Source organism: Pteropus alecto, unplaced genomic scaffold, assembly GCF_000325575.1.
Source record: "Pteropus alecto unplaced genomic scaffold, ASM32557v1 scaffold21, whole genome shotgun sequence".
NCBI classification, from domain to species: domain Eukaryota; kingdom Metazoa; phylum Chordata; class Mammalia; order Chiroptera; family Pteropodidae; genus Pteropus; species Pteropus alecto.
The window spans coordinates 2,416,383-2,434,447 of NW_006436282.1; the positions used below are offsets into that span (position 1 = coordinate 2,416,383).

At 36.5% G+C, this 18,065-nt stretch overlaps 1 non-coding gene across 1 annotated transcript; it reads left to right on the forward strand.

Annotated features, from left to right (window-relative positions):
* Positions 1-503: 503 nt before the first annotated feature.
* On the forward strand, positions 504-609 carry LOC112479965. Its single transcript, XR_003046388.1, has one exon. It is a non-coding gene; the product is annotated as a U6 spliceosomal RNA (small nuclear RNA).
* Positions 610-18,065: the final 17,456 nt, after the last annotated feature.

The following is an 18,065-nucleotide window of genomic DNA, read 5'->3' on the forward strand; positions in this document are numbered from 1 at the left end:
ATAGTTTTTGTATTATAACCACCAAAGAAGCAGAACTTTCTGCTACATGGTGTGACTAAATTGATGAGATCAACTTTGACGGTAACTAACAGTATCAAAATTGAGGGGAGTAAATTTCTCCAATGGGTATAATACACAACTCTTTCATAACAATTTTATCAATATTTTTCCCTGGGTAAGATTATATCATGGATAATGAAGACATTAACAAATCTCTCGAGCTTGTTGATTTATTTTGCACAATGTACAATCTCAGAAAATTTTATATGAGCAACATTTTATCCTTTCATTTTAGAAAATTATCCTTTCATTTGACAATGCTTCCCATAAATTTCTTATAATAGTGATGAACTAATTCAGAAACATAAAGTATAATCAAAGCAACCTAAAATATTTCTGGCATTTCTCTTTTTATAAGATAAATATGTAAATAGTTGTGATTTTCCAGGGGATCTTTGAGAAATCTCAAAGATAGTTTTAATTTTAACTGTAGAAGACATCTAGTGCTTGTTTTGGCAGTACGTATACTAAAATTGGATTATATAGAGAAGATTAGCATGGCACCTGCACAAGTATAACATGCAAATTTGTGAAGTATTTCATGTTTTCAGCAAATGATGTTGGGAAAATTGAATATTTACATGCAAAAGAATGAAATTGAATTTTTAGCTTACACCATATACTAAAGATTAACTTAAAGACTTAAACAGAAAAGCTAAAATCATAAAAAGGAAAACATAAGAAAACTTCGTAACATTGGATTTGGCAATGATTTCTTGGGTTTGACACCAAAAGCACAGGCAATAAAGGAAAAAAAATAGATGAATTGTACTACATCAAAATTTAAAACTTTTGTGCCTCAATGGACACTATTAACAGAGTGAAAAGGGAACCCATGGAATGGCAGAAAATATTTGTAAATCACATATTTCACTAAGGGTTAATATCCAGAATATATAAAGAACTTCTACTACTCAACAAAAAAATACCCAGGTTTTTAAACGAGTAAAGGAATTGAATAGATAATTCTCCAAAGAAGATATACAAATGGCCAACAAGCACGTGAAAAAGTGTTCAAATCATTAATCATTAGAGAAATGTAAATCAAAACCACAACAAGATGTCATTTCACAACTATTTGGATAGCTGTTATCTAAAAACCGAAAATAACAAGTATTGGCAAGAATGTTGAGAAACTGGTAGTCTTGGTATTGCTTGTGCAAATAGAAAATGGTGTAGCCACTCTGGAAACTGATATGGCCATTCCAAAAAAAAAAGAAAAAAGAAAAAAAATTAAAGAGCTAGAACTACCATATGATCCAGCAATTCCACTTCTGGGTATATACCCCAAAGATTTGAAAGCAGGGTCTCAAAGAGTTATTTATGTTCATAGCTGCATTAATTCACAATAGTCAAAGGGTGAAAGCAATCCAAGTGTTCATTGAAAGATGAGTGAATAAACAAAATGTAGTATGTATGCACAGTGGAATATTATTCAGCCATAAAAAGGAAGAATATTCTGACACATGCTATAACATAGATGAAACTTAAAGACATTCTAAGTGAGAGAAACCAGTCACCATAGAACCACTTATATAAGTAATCTAATATAGTCAAATTCATAGAGACAGAAAGTAGAATGGTGGCCTCCAAGGGCTGGGCGGAGGAAGAGATGGAGAGATATTGTTTAATGGGGATGGCGTTTCAGTTTGGGAAGATGAAAAGTTCTGGAGATGTATACTGCTAATGGTTGCACAAAAATGTGAACGTACTCATTGTACTTAATGCCACAGAACTGTATACTTTAAAATGTTTAGGATGGCAATTTTTATGTTCTTATATTTTACCACAATAAAAAAAAATTAAATTCTAAAAAATTAATCTTTCTCAATTTAGAATTTGATATTGGGAAAGCAAAATAAAAATTACCAAAATATATTTGGTCATTTGATTGAGACAGGAGTAGAATAATCTGCAAACAATGAAGAGTTATAGCCTAAGTCATCATAAATCAAAGTTACAATATGTTACAATAAAAATAGAAGGTAACAAAATTGTAAGGAATGTTAGCTGTTCTGAAGAGATGAACTTAAAAAAAAATAATCAAGAACATAATAAAGTCAGCACAAATTACAGAAAATTATTCTGGTGATACAGAATTTCTACTGAAATTTCAGCTTATACAAAAGATAAAGAATAATCTTTTATTCTCCTTAGTATTTCAAAATCAATTTATATTTTCACAAGGAGAAAATAAAATTCCAGTGTTAGATTAATTCGGTCTTCCGCAGTAAAGGATATTAACATATATTTATAAATAAGCCCACCAAATTAAGCAAATTTTGCCAAAATTTTAACATATTTTGTCTGTTTCCTTTCAGACTCAGATATTATAAAGTATGGCAAATAAAGTTCACTTTCCTCAAGTCTCCTACAACTTGCTATATACACTCAAGTTTTATCTTTCCCTGTGTTCTTTAAAATACTGACTCTAAAACAAATTTATTCTTTTTTTCCTCAAAAAACATGCCAGACTACCTCTCATGATTGTCGAGGGCTGAATTTTTCTTTCTCATTTTGTATGATTTCATTTTTTCTTTATTTGTTGAGACTTGTTATATGACCCATAGTATGGTCTATTTAGAGACGTTCTATGTTCATTTGAATGATCAACATATATCTCTCTCTATCCCAGGTAATATTTTCTCGTTTTGAGGTCTACATTATATGAAATTAATATAAACACCAAGTTTCTTTTGATTAATGTGCGTTTTTATGTATGTTTATATACATATCTCTTTAATTATTTTAAACTAACTATTGAAGAAAAAGTAGTGAATTACAAAAGAGCATGAGGAAATTTGAGGATTGATGGAAATATTCAGTATCTTGATTGGAAGTGATATCATAAGGGATATATATGTTAAAACTCATCTGATTGTATCCTTGAACTGAGTGCAGTTTTTGGTACAAAAATTAAACTTCAAAAAGGTTGATCGAAGACAGACTATAATAATAATAAAAAAAAAAATCTACAAACTCTCCAATATTTGGAAATTAATGAACATCTAAATAAACCATGGGTTAAAGAAGAAATCACAATGAAAATTTAAATTATTTTGGACTAAATAATAATAAAAAGACTTCAGACAGAAGTATCCAGGATGCAACTAGAGCAATGTTTAGAGAGGAATCTATAGCTCCAAATGTTTATATTAGACATGAAGAAATATTTAACAACATTGATCTAAGGCTCTACCATAGGAACCTAAAAACAAAATTCAAGTCCAAAGTAAGTCAAAAGAGAGAAACAATAAAGATCAGAGCAGAAATCAATGAAATTTAAAATGGCCAACAATAGAGAAAATTAACAAAGCAAAAAGTTTGTTCTTTGAAAATAATACAGTTGATAAATTCCTGGATGGGAGACATGCCGTTTGTTTTCTTTTGGGATGTGAGTGCACTAACCAAAGAAAATTGGATATCTCAGCGTTCTACATAATATTAATTTTTACCTTAAATATTATCAAAACAACTATGGATATTAGCCTTTGCTGACAACTTTAGGTAAGATTTTGAAGGATACAAAGAAATTTGCTGTATAAACAGTAAAGGTAAGGTAAGGACATTCTCAGTACCCACGCAGAGACTTCAAATTATGGACAAGCACGTATGGTCACAGTTTATGAAAAATTATCCAAAACTTGGAAATAAAGTCAAGAGAGTACAGTATATATTTTCAGTGGATAATTATTTAATAAAAATATCTGAGGATTATTTGATTCTTTCAGAAAATTAAACAGACACTTTTACCTATGTTTTACTGTTCTCCTTACTGTTTCATTAGAGCCCAGACACTGAAATGCATGTAATCTCGCAGATTTTTATATGATTGAAAAGTTAACTCCCAGAATTATGGGGGTTTTTTTTGGTTTCTTTTTCACTGTACTAGTTTTGTTTGTAACCTAGCAATCTTCTTCTAACATTACTAAAGCACCTATAAATATATCCTCAAAATGTTCTTTGAATTAGCTGTATCTTACTTCTTAATGTTGAGACAGTTTTTCATAGGTCTCTCACATTTCTGTGTATCTTATGAAAAGAGGTGCTAACTGCCTTTGCTCTAGATTATCTTTTCCAAGAATGTTTGTATACCAAACAGCGTTGGAAGATACAGTATTTGCTTCCAGAACAAAGCTCAGGTTTGCTTAGAGCCTTGAAAGATATCCTGAGGGTGGGGAAGGTGGTGGTCAGGTACGCTTAGTGTGTACTACCTAAGCTCAGAGTTCCTCTCGTGGAATACAGCCACTGCAAGTGCAATTGTCACATGGCCTCTTTCATATCACTCTGTGGAAATCGTGGTTTGAAGAAGTGCACCAAATATGATTACGCTTATGCTGCTTGATTTGCTATGAGTAACAAATTTCTTTCAGCCTCTGGGCCAGGCATCCTTAGTCTTTTGCCAGCATCCATGAGTCCATGGCAGGTGACCGTTTAGTTTGCAAGTAGGGTAAAATGTTAGATTCTTTACATTTCTTGACACCTTCTTCATTATTTAAAAAACTGGACAAAATGCTTGACTTGACTTCATTCTATATTTGCATGAGAGCTATGTTTCTATTCTTCGAAAATTGTACTTTAATTGTTGATAGGTCATTCACTGAGATACCTGAATGGACTTACCTGCTGGGTTCAAGAATGGCATTGTCTGAGAAGTGAACTTAATGAGCTGTTAAGCTGAGTACACCTTTTCCTGGTTCATGTAGTGATTCCCAATCAACAATAGAAATTTACCTTTCCTGACTCACTGTTTCTCCAGTTTTTTTCCTTTTTCTTTTTTCCTCTTGATTTTCATTTTCTTTCTTGGTTCTTAGTCAAGTCTGTTAGATGGTCTATGTTTTGTCTAACTGGGTGTTTGGGTTAAGATGCTTTCCACAACAAAGTGCAGGGACGAGTGGTCTAGGAGGCTGGTCTTGACTGGCATAGTCAGTTGAGCACCTTGTGTGTACATATATTTAATTTGTGTGTGGCCAATAAATATTTCCCAATTGATCGCAATAATGATTGGTAATCTGTTTGTATGATCTTGCCATTTAGTAATCCCTGTAAGGGTGATGGGGATCTGTTTTTTGTCAGGTAAGGAAAAACAGAGAATCTGGCTTCTTTTTCTGTTTAACTATTTTTGAACTCCTATCAATAAAGAAAATATTTGTCGTTGGAAAGGAGAATAGTTCTTTGATATCTAAACTACAGACTTTTCTATTCTGTGTATACTTTTACCTGTGACCAAGGTTACGAAACTAAACATGCAAGCTATCTCTGCATTTTATTTTTCGTGTGCGTGTGATTGAAAAAAGTCTTTAGCTTTTTTCAGGTAATTTAAAATATTTTCCTATCTCCAGAAGCTATTAATAAATTAGATTGTAATGTCTTACAAAAGAAAAGAGCTCTATTCTGATTGATTGATCTAACTTAATAGATTATTACACAAATCTAATATTTCCAGAATATCTAGAAATTAAAGAAACTAAAATTTAATGTTTTATATATGTTAGTCTTTTCAAAATTCCTTTCTAGAGAAACTTAGTTCAGAAGCATTTTTATATAAAAATCCAAATTCACATTATCAAGGTAAAATATTGGGCAAATCAGACTGAATTCATAATCTTAGTTTAAACCAGGGTTTCTCCACTTCAGTACTATTGATATTTTGGGCCAGATAATAAGAATTTAAAAGATTAAACTTTTTCAAAAGATATCTCTCATTACATTTTCATTTAGTATATGTGCTGCCGAAGCAAGCATTACATTTTCATTTAAACGCACTTCTATTTATTTTTTTTAATTCTAAAAATTTGTGGAAACAAAAACAACTTATTGGATCTGTGGAACTAATGTAGGAAATCTTAAACATTAAAATCATGAAAAATTAAGACATTTTGTACTGAAATATCTTGTTAAAAATTTGTACATGTTGCTAAAATTAGTGGGAACACATAGTGTTGATTTTAAGCTATAATTATGTTACTCTAATTTGTCCAGGGCACTATTTAAGAAGAATATCTTTTCCAGATTTTTCAAATATAAATAAATCTCTGTAATAAAATATCAAAAATTTTAAAGACTGTGGAATTGTACTACAAGTTCTTGGTATTGAGTTCCCCTTTCAGGTAGGAACCAGGTCCATTATTTAAACTCTCAGTGAATTTTCTTGAGTTTCACTCCTTGGAAAGGGAAGATGTGCAAAAGAAGCATAAACGATTTACTATTTCCTCTGTCCCTTTTTTGTTTTGGAAATCCCTGACTTAAATCTACACTAGATCTTCCTAGAATTTACACATAATGATAGAACAATGTTCATGAACAAGTTCCAAATTTCCAAGAGAAGGAAAAAAGAAAAGGAAAAGAAGGGGGAAAGAAGAAACAACAGGATGCAAGCTTAAGACGGGTATAAAATTATCACTGTCAAAGGCTAATTTTCTAAATTCTGCAAGGAGAGGAGAAAGATTAGATGGAAGAAGCCTTATTTTTACAAATACACACACTAGATGAAAAGCATTATATTTTCTTTAAACAATAGCTAGGGCCTTTAATGATTCTATCAAAACTTATGATTAAAAATAGGTACTTAGTAGTCACCAAAGTAGAAAAATTTGAGAGGGTGATCTCTTACATTAAAAAGTAATCTCTCTTTTGGACACACACAAGTTAGAGAATGTCCAACCAAGATTTTCTTTCCATTTGTGCTCATTTGTCCCTCAAATGATCCATCTTCTCCATTTCAGAAATACACCAAAGTGGCCACGGTAATTCTAAATTCTCCTTGGTGAAATTAGGCCAGTTAGAGAAATATGTACATGAATGAAAGCACGAAGGCAGCACATGTGTGGCCCAGAGTGTCAAAGAAGACCCCATGAAAACTACAACATTTGGTAAGAATCTGGCCAATCAGCAAGTCCCACAGCTTTGAGACTTCCCAGCTCTAGGCAGAAGAAACTAAATAAAGTAATTCTCAAAAAAAAACAAAGGCAAGATTAAGGGAAAGTATTATTAGGTTCAGATAGATGACCCAAGGCAAAATTGGTCTTATAAGGATATTAGTCTGATGAGACCTTCTGAACTTATCAGCCCTAGAGGATGGATTGATAGACAAATTGTTGAAGCTATACTAATCATCTCTCCTCTGTATTTTCTCTTACGATCTCCAGCAAAATTGATAACAGAAAAAGAACCAAACACTGTATTATTAGTAACAGGCCAGGTTTCTCTCCAACTATGAGAATCTTCATATCTGACCAGTAACCAAAGGATTCCTAAGAGGACTCCTCATTCCCAATATACAAAACAAACTCAATTTTAGAGAGCTTCACATAAGTCTGTTAGACCTGAGCACCAGAGCAGGACCTGTCTTACCACTGCAGTGGGAGAGACCCCTAGACATGAGGTTCAAGAAGCCTCAAAGGTGCATGCGATTTCAGAGCTGAGAGCCTTGAACCATGTCAGACAGGAGATCTCGAGCAGGTCTTGTGGCCTCCAGGATTGTCAATGGCAGTTCCCCAGAAGAACATCTGTTGATTGAGCACAGTTAAGTTTACTAGACTTACTGTAATAGGGGAAAACACTATTTTGAAAGTAGTGTCTTAGAAGAGAGGTTTCAAGGGTTAATATTTTCAGGGTTTAAGGAGCTGGGCTTCTGAGGTTTAAAGGAAGTCCTTCAGGGCAGGTTGACAAAACTAACTTGTGATAGTTTTGACACAACAATTTAGGATTTGTGGACACAGCAAAGTGTTTTGATGAGTGAACTGTTGAAGGATAAGCAAGCTGTTTGCCCAAGTTAGCTATCTATTGTCCTGATCGGAGAGCTGCTTATCCAAATGGGCGAAGTATTTGCCTGGATGAAATTGGTTTGCAGAAATGTCCTGAACAAATAGCAAAATTTACTGATTTCTAGTCTTATCTCCTTGGGCCAAAGTTCTCTGGAACGAACAGTTGTGTTATGATGGCACAGGTGGTCTGAGTTCTCAGGACCTTACTATTCCGCAGCCTTTATTATAGTTCACCCAGTGGTGTGCCTGGAAGTTATGATTGCCTTAAGATTGTTTCCCACTTAAAAATAAGTTAATATTTTTCAGAGGAAAAAATTTTGTTTCCTTAGAATATCCATTTTCTTTAGAATGGTATTATTCTTTCACTGATCTGGTGATATTTCTGTTTCCATTTTCTTGCAGAAGAGTTACTGGTTGTTAATATATTAGAGTTAAAAGAGGTTTGCCAAGGTTTGACTCAGATTTTTTCAGGCTTCCTGGGTACACTAGCCTATCCTTCCTTAACTTGTTTCCACTCGTATCCAGCAAGATTTATCAAACTTCTAAGGCTAGTAACAGTTTCTTTTGACTTTAATTATTTGCAGTTATTTCCATTGAAATCCAGGTTGAGAAAAATTAACAGCGTGCCCTATAACCCTTTTGTAAAGCAAACAAGTTGGACATTTTCTTTCTAACATGATTAATAAAATAAAAAAAGAGATGACAGGAGACAGAATCACTCTGGACACTTGGTAAAATGAGCTATTTCATTGTTTTAGACTAGAGCAAAATATCTTCGTCAATTATAATGCAGTGAAGCAGTTTCAATGGAAGCCCGAAAAACATATTTTACTGCTTGCGATTATTAAAATAGAGAAATTAAAACTTACATTTGATTCACTATATATTAGAAACATTTCTGCAGCTCATCCACAAGAGCTTTTTAATTTGACGAGCCAGATTAAGAGGCAGACATGCAAGCAATACAGATACATAAAAAATAATCATACTGCATGTACAAGTGTCAATAGAAAGATCTTAAAAGTCAACAGCACAAAAACCAGACAAAGCCAGGCGGATGCCTGGAACTTAATTAGATATCTTCTAATATTTATAAAAATTATAGTCCTAGAAGATAGAAAGAACACGAATACAATGTAAGATAGTGTCAAGTCTAAAGGTTTTTGAAGGTAGAAGATATTCGCCTACCTTAGACATAATGAAAATCCAACTGAGATGATGAAACAAGTGACTAGTGGGAGCTCCACACTTCTTTTAGAAGACGAGTGTAGGCATTTCCTGATTAATGTCAGTGAACTGTTTCTGACAATCAGCACTTATGTATGAAATTGTTAACAGAAACTTATGTCCAATTATTTTAAGTAGGAAAACTTTTAATATGTTAACCATTGTGGGGGCTAAAAAATTAGAATACTTTTCCTCTCACTTTCTAAGTTCTAGCTGGGTTAATAATCAAATTAACAGAAACAGATTAAAAGGAGAAAATCAATGTTTAGTATGTTCACTTGGGGAATTCACATAAGCATGAAAATTCCCAAGACAGTGAGGGAAAATTGGATATATATGTCATTTTGGACAAAGGAGAAAAGCAGGGTAGGGGCCTGAGACTTCAAAGATAGTAGGCAATTTGCAGGTAGTTTAGGAAGAGCAAACATACATGGCAGGTGAATTTTTTCCTAGGCAAACCCAGAAACAATGAGACATGGGTAATCTTGTAAACAGACCCCTGCTTGGTGCCCTCCCATCTACCATATTCAATTTAGAGTAGGCTGCTAAGGGGAATGTTCTAAGATTTCCTTCGTGGAGTAGGTCTTTTCCTCTATATCTCATAGGCAGAAAAGGGGGAGCATCAAAGGTTCTTTGAGTTTTTAATTTCTTAATAACCAGCTTAAAATCAATATCCTAAAATGAAGCTTTGGGGTGGCAAAACTTTGGTACCCTTCATCATCATGCCTCCAAACAATTTCTTAAAACACAAAAAACAGTTGCATATAAGTAACACACTCTAATGTTGGGATGTGATATTGTTTTAACTAAATATTGTATTATATGCAATAATGCTGCAGTGCCTCTCTGTACACTATGGACATCATAAGTGTCACATCTTTTATTGACGTTATAGTATGCTTGTCAAGGCTTCTACACTGATTCTGTCATTCTGTCAATTGTATTTGGATCACAACTCAAGGAATTTCATCATTTTGGTAAAAAGTATTGCATTGAGCTTTTGGGATGTAAATATACATTTTTCCTCATATAAACACCCACCTAAAATATTGTTTTGAGAGATAAATATGTTTTATGAAATTAGGGGTATTAAAATCCAAGAGTCATCCTAGTGGGAAAATCACCGAGGCGAGGATTGGCAGTTTATGCTTGTATTAGGAAATTTATAACTTATCTGTGACTTTGATTCATGAACATAAACTAAGTAAAACTCTTCTCCATCCCCTTTTTAAAGGTATTTTGATTAAAACTATGACTTGGTTTAAGCTTTTCACTGTTGTCATTAAGAATCATTCTAGAATTCTGCCTTAAAAAAGAGAAATTCTGACACCTACTACAACAATGTGAATGAAACTTTAGGACATTCTGCTAAGTGAAATAAGCAATCACATGAAGACAAACTCTGAATGATGCTACTTATTTAAGGTATTTAGAGTAGTCAAAGTCATAGAAAGAGAAAGTAGGATGATGGTTGCCAGGGGTTGGTGTGGAAGGAGAAATGGGCAATTATTTAATGGATATTAGAGTTTCAATTTTTCAAGATGAAAAGTTTTGGAGACTGGTTATACAGCAATGTGAATAATATAGTTAACACTAGCAAACTCTTCATTTAGACATGGCGAAGATAACAAATTTTATGTTATGCATTTTTTTTTTGGTACAATTTAAAAGAAAAAAGAGGGAAAATAATTCTAGAACTTCATCTTACACAGAGGTGTTTTCAAAAATTTTTTAGTATGACATAATTATCTCTTTAGTGATTAAACTTATTTTCACCCAGGAAGAATTAGGAGTATGTATAAAAATCTTAAAATAAAACTTATAATGTTAATATTTTGCATTAGGGAATCTTGCATATTTGCTACTATATTTTCTTACAATATGTATTTATCTTACTAGCCTTCTAATTCCATTTTCTAAAGTATACTTGTGAGTTTGGCTTGTGATTTTAAATTCATTTCTTACTAAATTTATTTATATTCTTGAAAAATTTAAGATAATTTGAGGTATTTACAAGTTTAGTTTATGAGACTGATGAGTGGTCAGGAAGACTGTATGAGTCAGATAATTGCATTGCTGAACAGAAATTAAAGATTTGAAAATAAAATGTTAAACGTAAAAGGAAATTTAATAAACTGAGATGTTTAAGGGAATTAAATAAAGCTCTAAAATCCTCCTTTAAAAGCACTTGTAAAAATTGCCTAGACATTTTAAAAAGAATTCAGACTATATGGTAAATTAAAAGCTTAACAAAGTATCAAGTAAATAAAATTTTCATTTAAAAAGAAACTTAGGTAAACCTCTAAATAGTCTTTTCTACACATAAAAGCTGTCCTTGAGGGCATCAAAACACTGACTTTCACAGTGGCAATAATACTGAATATAAAGAAGAGAATGAGAGTTGGATGGCAACGAGCTAACAAGTAGTTGTTAACTGCCACTGACGAGGTGTAAGCAAGTCAGGTATCTTATAGAGTAAAAACCGAACAAAATCCAATGACTTCTGAGAACCACAGCTAAAAAATGTAGATGTGTAATGCTAATTAATATGATGGCTAAGTGGAGGGCCACGGAGGGAGGGAGCAATTGAGGGGATCGTTTTATGAACAATATAGATGTCTAATCAATGTACTGTATACTTGAAACTAATTTGGATAAATAAATTTATTTTTTTAAAAAAATATGGATGTGCATTATATCGAAACCTTCTTGGTAATTTTTAACCTCAGAGTCTTTACTTGGTTCTTTATTCATTAACTGACTCACCAGCAGGCAATTTGTGAGTTCTAGGGTCGGCCTGAACCTGTGGGGCCAAGACTCCCAGGAGCCTTGATAATGAGCAGCCTAATTCTCTTCCTCCCTGGGACAGAGTAACTTATAATCCTGCTCAGGTGCAAAAACAGTTTGAAACTGACTGTGTCTCCAGTTCTCAAAGATTTTCTCACGATCAGAAATAGATTTTCTTTTCTTTTTAAGTAATCGGTAGAGCACCCTGCTCAGTAACATATACATTTAATAATTTGGGGGGAAGATAATAAGGATGACCTGGTGTGATACCATTTTAATGAACCAGTCTCTCTCTAAGGAAGCTCTGGGCTGTGGTGAATCTGAGGTATATTTTTAAATGAGTCAGAATCACTTATTGATCACTCTCAGTGTGAAGATGACTGTGTTAGTATTATTGACGATTTAAAATAGTAAAAGCCTTGGACTTCAAAGTGTTTCTAACGGCCTTTTGGAATATGGAATACTTTTAAACAGGCATGGCCAGGGCAACATGCTGCAGCCAGATGTCAGCCTCAGGGCACTAGGTCACACAGCAGGAGACCGGGAAAGGAAATGAAAGCTAGAAGTAGGCTATAAAATTGCCTCCAAAGAAATCCTCAAGACCAGTGGTCCAATGGAACATGTCACACAGGGACTAGAGAAACCCATCCAAAATTATACCCCTTACTAACCATAAGACTTGGTCCAACTATCAATTCAGTGAAGACTTTTCAAGTTAAAAAAAAAAAAAAATCACTGTTCTCCTAGAGAGACTGAAAATACAAACGGACAATACCAGAACGTAGACGGTGATGCCATGCTGCCCCATAACCTCTGCAGCCCAGGTCCATCAGGACTTGGTCAATGACTGCTAGTTTCCTCTCACTTTTGCCCGAGCTTCCATCTCGGGACCAACCAGAGAAAGCCAAATAGCTTCTAGCTAGCCCACCTCCAGACTCATCATGCCAACAACCTCCAATCAGAGCACACCTGAGGCTTATCTTTTTTTTTCTCCCCCACTATAAATCTTCCTTGCTGGACTTGGAGTCTCTGCCAAAAAAGCAAGTGATAGTGGCTGACTCCCCCATTAGAACAAGCTCTGAATAAATAGGCTTTAACATTCTCATTTCGGTGGTATTCATTTATTTCTACAGTTTTATTGGAGGACCCACCTAAATATAGTCTGCACTGCCGGTTGCCGTGGACCCCAGCTTCCAACTGGTTGCAGTAGCCGTGGAGGAGCCAGTGGTGCCTTGTGGCTTGCAGCCTGTGAGTGCTCTCTGATGTGGTAAGTCAGCCCGGGGTCTGAACTTGCTGTCTCTGCATTGAGTTCCTTCATTCTATAAGCAGATTTTGTTATTGAGTCTCATTCGTTCGGCATTCTTGGTGGAATTGGGTCATTCTTTTTCACCCCTTTTGCTGTATTTTGTGCTTCTGTTTTGAGTTGTGCTGTCTGAAAATGTTATTATAAGAAGGAGAACCACAAGTGAGAGCAGAGGCCCAGGCCCTACAAGCCTGTTGTTTCAGCTGACCTAGCGGACTCAAGAATTTGCTGTTTTTACTGGACAGGAGTCCATTCAGACAAACTCTGCTGAGAGTCACCAAAAACCATAGGAGTTTCTCCTTCTGTATTGACTTTTTGTCTTGAGAGCTTGGCTTTGATCCAGAGAATGTTCACTCTGGTTTTCCACCTGCAGGGTGGGGAGTTGGGGGCCAGCGGGGCTGCAGGTTATTGGGTCTGCATTTGAAAGCCAGTCTTCAGGTTAGAAGCCCAAAATATGAGGTGCACAAGCATCGTGTTTCTACTGACCATTGCCAGTTCTCCTAGAGTCATCTAAGCCTAAATCCTTTCCTCCCTAGAAAAAAACTCCTTCTTATATATACTCTCATCACAATACTAATCCCTGCGCCTATGTTTTCAAATGGCATAACTTCACCAAGGATGTTTTGGGCCTTCAGCGACTGCTCTGGGGAACACTCTACCTGAACAAGTGTTCGTTTCTGAGAGGCATCTTAGAAAAGAGAGGGAATAAGATTTGATGATCCTAATGAGCAACATTTTTAGTTAGTATGCAGGGAACTCTAAATAAAATTCCAAATAGAAAAGTGTTTCACTGAAAGAGTCTCTGTCCAAAAACAATGAGCGATTTAACAAATAAGCAAAAATAAATAAGGCTTATCATTTCCCTAATAAGTCCTCCTCTCCTTGGCCTCCACTTGCCTCTTTACATCCAGCTTTTTCCTCTTTCCTTATGCGCTGATCTCATTCTTTCATCATCTCCCTGAACTCCTCTTTGTTTTTTCTCTGGTTCTGGCACTTTTCTTTTCTTTTTTTCTTTTTTGCCAACAACTCTCCAAAGATCTGGAAATAACACTTCCTACTAAAGTTCCATTACTCCCATGAGTGAGGTATGCAGGCAACTATAGAATTTAAACCCTTGACCCTAGGTTAATTAAAAGCTGTAATTAAGGATTTCCCTAGACCCAGACAAGACCAGCAACTATTCAGAGATAAATTTAGAATTATTCTGGGTGCATATGACCCAGGATTCCTGGTCTGTATTGACTTGTACACATGTTCATCAGACCTCAGACACCAAATCTCAGATGGCAAAAGTTGATTGGATCAACTCGGAAAAGAACCTACAAGTTCCCTGTTTTGGCAGCAAACCTGAAAAACGCTCAAAAAAGAGGACAAAGTTTCCTAAAAGCCATACTAACCATTTCCAATAAAAATGGATTGGACCATAAGTGAATTATGGAGACAGAAAAGATGAAACTATGGGAACAGGTCCTCAATTAAGATTTAAAAGATCAAATTTCTCTTGTGATTCAGTTGCGATATAATATGTAGATGATGCCATGCTTTGTTCAGAAGAACAAGGAAGCTTGTAGAAAAGATTCCATTTATTTTTTCTCAGCCATAGCAAATAAAGAGACATAAAGTTTCGAAAAATGTTACAATTTTGTCAAAATACCACCCATTATTTCGGGCATGACATAAATAGGAAGAGAAAGACATTCTCTCTAACAGACTAAAGACTATCCAAATTTATCTTATACCAGTGGCAAAAGGACAATTGCGAAGATTTCTAAGTTTCACTAGATATTGCAGACATTTAGTGCCAAATCTTTCTGAGCTTATAACACCTCTTTATAAATTGAAAAAGATCTTGCAGTGCAGTTGACTGGAGAGATGATGGAACAATCCTCAGCTGGTGACGATCTGGATCTCTAGCATTCCCTGAATTGTTCAACCCCTCACAAGTGGGAGAGTGATCAAAGGGGTGGGGTTGGGAGTGGGAGACGAGAGATTAAATATACAAACTGACAACGGCCAGACCGTAAGTGCTGTCTAACTCTGATGCACAGCCACTGCTGCGATCAGCCCAGAAGGATCAGGACTTGGCCAATGACTGCTATTTTCCCTAATTTTGCCCTACCTTCCAACTCGAGATGAACCAGAGAAAGCTACATAATCTCTCTGAAACCAATCACATAGGATATCCCATTTCTAGTTAGCTTTTTTCCCGCTACAAAGCTTTTGTGCTCCTCTGTCTGCCTTTGAGTCTCTGCCAAATGCTAGTGATGGAGGCTGACTGGTGTGCTATAGCAAACCCAATAAATGAGCCCTGTCTGGTCTCACTTGGGTTGTTTTTGTATATTTCAACATCCTCCACTTAGAATTTTCCCATTTGGAAAATTTTGATTTCTAGTTCTAAGTTCCTGAGCATCATTAATCATACCCAGAGCCAGTATAATGATTATGCTACTCAATCTTGAACTTCAGAGTCAACACATGTGAGTAAAAATACATTTTGTCTTACTCTAAAGAAATATATAGACACATATCATTTATCTGTGCCCAAAGCTGCATGGTGACTATGAGTTTATTAAAAAAATGATCTAGTTCTCAAGTCAAAAGTTTTTTGGAGTCAAGCAGATTTATCCATGCTTGTCTATTTCTCTTTAACAAAAACAGGTTATGGTGATCTCACTCTTCAAACTGGCTTCTGAAAATTAACCTTATAACCATAGATACGGATCCTGAGTAATAAATTTCCAGTGACTTCAGTCTTCTCCAGTAGCAGAGATTAGAAGGGATGCTGGTAAGAAAAGTTTGGAGAATACATTTTCCAGTCATGTAGTTTTATAAAAATGTCAAAATTACACTCAGTAAAATACCAGCCAGCCCTGCAGAAAACTAACATATCATCTCTACCAATGTGACAGAAAAATTATCAAAATATTAGAAATAGGCAAAAGTCAGTACTGGATATTGTTAAAACACAGTGCTGGGCTTGGAGCTTTGATTAGATTCTTGTTACCCTCTTTGTTTTACATCTCTGAAGAGACAGAAGTTAACATGCAGGTTTTTGTCTAGTTGAAGAGGAATTTTCACCTAAAAGGCTAACCTAATAATCAGCTCTTTGTTCTGCTTCTGTCGATATGCTTGCCGCAAAGGCCATAGGGCAGGGTGGCCTCGAAATTAACTAAAGATTCATCCTCCCTTTTGCTTGTTCTGTCTAAACAACAAACGTAACGCCTGCAACCCATAGCAACTCCTGCACTTTGTAACTGTCTGAGAACAAATTAACCAATCGGCCCCTGCCAAATAAGCCCTATATAAGCAAAGTTGCAACTGAGCTCAGGGCCCAGATCTTCAGTGCACTAGCTCCCCTGGGAGTGCCGGCGTAATAAATCTGAGTTCTCTAACTCTCCAAGTACTGCTTGGTTTCTCGCCGGTGTGTTTTTTGCAACATTTCTGGGGGCCCCAGCGAGATTTCGACCACACCAGCTCTTTGAGTCACTGGACCAGTGGCTCGGCCAGGCCGGGGCGGAGGGGCTCCAAGACAAACGAGGAAGCATGTCACCTGACGGTATTCCGGATTCACTTTCAGAGCAGCACTCCGACTCTCCGATCGGCCAAGCCCCCAACTGGATTTGTAGGAGGGACAGACCGACTGACTAGGAAGAGCCACAGAATAAGGTAAGGCCTTGGGGCTCAGCCCCCTAGTCAGGTCCCGTCTCCAGACAGAAGAAGAATTTGATCACCTCCTAAAGTCTTCAGTTAGAAGACAGGTCAGGGTCTTCGCAAGGAATGCGGGGCAGAAGACATCAGGGTCTTCCCTTGGGGGAAGACAAAGGTCAGGGCCTTCCAAAAAGGGGGGAGGCAATGTTTTAACCTGGTGTGTGAATGAGTGAGTGAATAAGTGGCCTGGCCAGGTTAGGTACAAATTTGTGGCTCCATGGTTGGGCATCCACTAGGTCCCCTAAAGGCTATGGAGTCTGAATGGGCTCATCTGCGATTCCATGGTGTACGGCATACAGTCTATGGTGGCATTGGACTAGTGTCTGATCGTAAGTCACAAAGCTGAGTCCACTACAGCCAAGCATCACCTAAGCTCCTTCAGGACACAGCCAGATGAGCACCTGAGTGGTCTCCTCTCTACAGGAGGCGCCCACCCTTGTTTGTCTTTGCGTCACCAACACAGGGTGAGATATATGAGGGAGGGGGCACTTAACCACTGATTCGGCTTAAGAATTGTCTATCTCGAAACAGCCCTTTTGACATAGGGGCCCTCTGTCGAATTATTTTCTTGAAATTTTAAGGTCTATTCCCACCCCTACCCCCAAGGAAACTTCCTAAGGCAAATATGGGAGGAGGTTCTTCTAAGCCAACTGTCTTAAACTGTTAAAAAATTTTAAGAAAGGTTTCTCAAGGGATTACGAGGTTAAGTTGACCCCAGGAAAACTTTGTACTCTTTGTGAGCTTGAGTGGCCCACCTACGGGGTAGGACGGCCTTCAGAAGGGACCCTGGACCTCCCTACCATTAGAACTGTGTACCAGGTAGTGACAGGGACCCCTGGACATCCAGACCAGTTTCCAAACATAGACTCATGGTTGCAAATTGCTACTGTAGTGCCCCCTTGGGTCCAGTTCTGTGCAAATAGGCAGAGACAGAGTAAAGTACTTGTGGCCCAACCAACTCGGGGAAAGAACAAGGAAGAGCCAGCAAAAGTCATCCAGCAAGAGGACCCCGAGGAAGAAACTTTCTTCCCACCACCGCACATCCCAGCAGCAACGCCAGTCTCTGCACAGCCGCTCTACCCCCAGTTACCAGATAGCCCTCCGCCATCGGTGTCTTCACCACCCCAACAGCCTGAGTGTCCGCCAAGCCCAAATCTACAGCGTCTTCGCTCAGCCACACAGCCAGCCCTACAGATGCCTCTCCGAGAGACACG